Genomic DNA, 3,544 nt, shown 5'->3' on the forward strand with positions numbered 1-3,544 from the left:
CATGGGAACATTGGGTAAATATTTAAAGACTTGTGATATTTCAGAACATATAAAAAGATTGGGATTTTGGTAAATATCAAACAATTTGGGCATTTTGGTAAATACAAAAGATTTGGGCCATTTGAGTATTTTTTTTAAAATATGCATGATATTTTATATAAACACAATTTAGATTGAGAATTAACAAACACTTGACATTAATTACCAGAACATATAAAAGGATCACCAGAGTCTTAAAATGAAATGTTTAGCAAAAGCAGTGGCAGATCTAGAATTTTTTTTGAGGCATAATATTATAAATAACAAAAATAATTTATATAAAATATCTTAAGTTAAACAAAAACCTACAAAGTTATTTTATGAGGCTCCATATTTTGGAACCTTTTCATCACTACTTCATTTGTCACTTTCTCCAACAATTCTTTCTAAAAAAAACGACACAATCGTTTAAAAACTGATCACTCATTCGATTTCGTAAGACATCTTCACAATCTTCATCCCAGAAAAACATCTTTCAACTATAGAGTCAAAACTAGCTTCAAAAGTCGGTAAACCAAAAGATGCGAAAGAAGTTTCTTTGTCTCCACCATAATAAAAAATTTCATCTTCCTGGATATTGTCGATGTATACACCAAGTTGATCTCAAGAGATACTCGCTCAACATGACTAAAATCCTCTAGATAAAACTCAGATTATCGCATAACTTTAATCTGATCAAACTCATGAAATGAATCAATGAGGCTCAAAAATTCAATGCAACCAAGTAATTCAGTATTTACCTCATCAAAATGATCATTAAACTCTTGAATTTGCATATCCAATACAGTGCAAAAACATTTCACCTTGTAATATTTTGCATAGTTGGTTTTGTTCATTCTCATTCTTGGCTTCTTTGAATCAATGAATTATTCTTCCATAACCAACAGCTCTGTCTTATAATTCTCACAAAAAGAAAAAATTTTATTGATAAGAGATTTCCATCCATTATTCTTGAACTTGTACAATTGTTGTTTGGGGGATTTCACTAGTGACATAACATTCAGAATATCTTGATATTTCCTTTGTAAAGCTTTCGATAAATTATTTGTGAGTCCAAGAAGAAGCAGCATCAACTGTAAATAGAACACAAAATCAAAAGTGTAAAAGTATTTGAGAAGACCATTAGCTTGGCGTCTTTTAATACTATTAGTCTCATCACTTTTGACATACTCCAACACTTTAATGACAGAAGGAAATAGATCAACCAACAGCAATAATGTTTTATAGTGAGATCCCCAACGAGTTTTACCGGATTTTTAAAATAACACCTCATGATTCAACTCTTATCCTATCTTAGTTTCACCATTCTTGGTTTTTTCCTCGATCATTTTTGATGGTTTTCTCGAATCATTTCTTTTATAAGAAGCTCCAAAAACATTTAACAAAACAGCAATCATGTCAAAGAAATCCCCAACTCCAAAATATTTTTGAGATGTTGCAATAACAACGAGTTGAAACTGGTGAGCAAAACATTAAACATAATAGGCATAATTATTTTTTCTCAAAATTAGAGCTCTCAACCCATTGAATTCACCCTTCATATTACTCGCTCCATTGTACCCCTGCCCTCTTAACTTGTTCATACTCAATCCATGTTTAGCAAACAATGAATCAACATCACATTTGAGAGATAAAGAAAATGTTTCTTTCATATGAACAAGACCAATAAAACTTTCTTTAACTATTCCATGCTTATCAACAAAACAAAACAGCACTGTCATTTTCTCTTTCTCAGAAACATCTGCAGATTCATCCACTAACAAACAAAATTCACCATAATCAACTTCTTGAATAACTGATTCAATAACTTCCTCTGCAAAGCAATGAATTATCTCTGTCTGAATTTTGTGAGACACATCTGATTATTTTTGGGAGCATTCTCCAACACAACTTTACTTACAATCTCTTTTTCTTCTAGCTAGTATATTTCACAAGCTCCAAAAAATTTCATTTGTTAGTTGAATCCACCAACTCATCATGACCTTGAAACGGTAATCTTTGTGGTAGCAAATATCTACAAGCATCAACTGAAGCATTCAATCTGATCTTGTATTCATTTTTTGCTGCATCTTCTCACTACAAGAAATAGACCAATTTCCAACGAAATATTACGTTGATTACTAATCGTCGTAAATTTAAGATACATTTACATAAAATTTACGACAAGGAAAAATTTCATCGTAAATTTGTTCTAAACTTACAAACGATTCTACGACGAATTAACAAGGAGGTTAATTATCATCGTAAGTGAGACGTAAACTATGTGGCGCATATTTTGCAGCACTTTTATCAGTCAGGTACGAGAATGCATTGACGGCAAAAAGTGAAAGCAACAATCTGTTAATCTAACCTTCTCAGTTCAAATTGCCTCATATATGTTCTTCAATGGATAACCCTTTTTACTGGTTTAAATAAACTCCTTCTTGCACATTCTTGGACATGAACTTTTTGCTTGTTCTACATCAGCTCGATATGCTCCCTTGAGCTATGGAATACTTTTAAAAGCCAATATCTACAATGAAGAAAGAAAAAAAATACTTCTAAGACTCTCAAAACTACATTGTTAAACAACAAACGCAAAAATTACCTCAAAGGAGTTATGAAGCAGGAGAAATTCCATGAATTCAGTACTTTGCCTTTGAGCTTTTTCAGCATGTCTTCGAGATTCTTTAGGTAGTTAAATAATGTCAGAGTATCCCATGGAAATCTTTCACAGAGACTCAGATTGTCCACTATTTTAAGAAAGAAAGGGTCCAAAAAACCTTCATTTTCCTTCTTCTTTCTTTTAATGACAGATCCTATGAAGAAAAGCACTGCCATTTTCAAAATATCTTCATTGTCCCCTTCCATTGACATTATTTTCTCATCCACGTCTGCAATATCTATCTTATCCGTGTCTAGAAAGTACTTCTCAGCAAAACTTAAACTTAAACAATGCTTGTCTTCAAAGCTTTTCTCATAATCTGATGGGAGCTCATCGCAGCATAATCCAGTTAACAATGCATGTTCCCGAATGGAATATCTAATGGGAATTCCATTGACAATAAATTAACATTCATCATCCTTGATATAAGCTGTCCTAAGTGCTAGAGCCCACAGTCTCATGAGCTTATGATTATTCTGTCTAGGCATATGAAATATATGTTGAAATAGCGGGTGATCCTTAAACCATATAGCCTTCTCCTTCAGTTTTCCCTCTATGATGCTAACTGTGTCACTAATTTTGCACATCGAGTCGACATAACATTTCTTTCTATAACAGGATTGATCAAAGAATAATTTCTCAGGTGGATGAACAAACTCTGCAATTTGCGATCTATGCAAATGCAAATCCAAAAGAAAAAGAATGTCAATATATTCTAAGTAAGTTCGCAAAAAGAAAGAGTGAAACCGACCACCATACAAGCATTCAACATCAAAACATTCAAAAAAATTTAACAACTTCTCTTAGTTATCGACCAGAGCTGAAGAACCTCAAATTCGGTTAAATCTTTAGTTAATGGAA

Source organism: Eutrema salsugineum, unplaced genomic scaffold, assembly GCF_000478725.1.
Source record: "Eutrema salsugineum unplaced genomic scaffold, Eutsalg1_0 scaffold_8, whole genome shotgun sequence".
Lineage (NCBI taxonomy): Eukaryota > Viridiplantae > Streptophyta > Magnoliopsida > Brassicales > Brassicaceae > Eutrema > Eutrema salsugineum.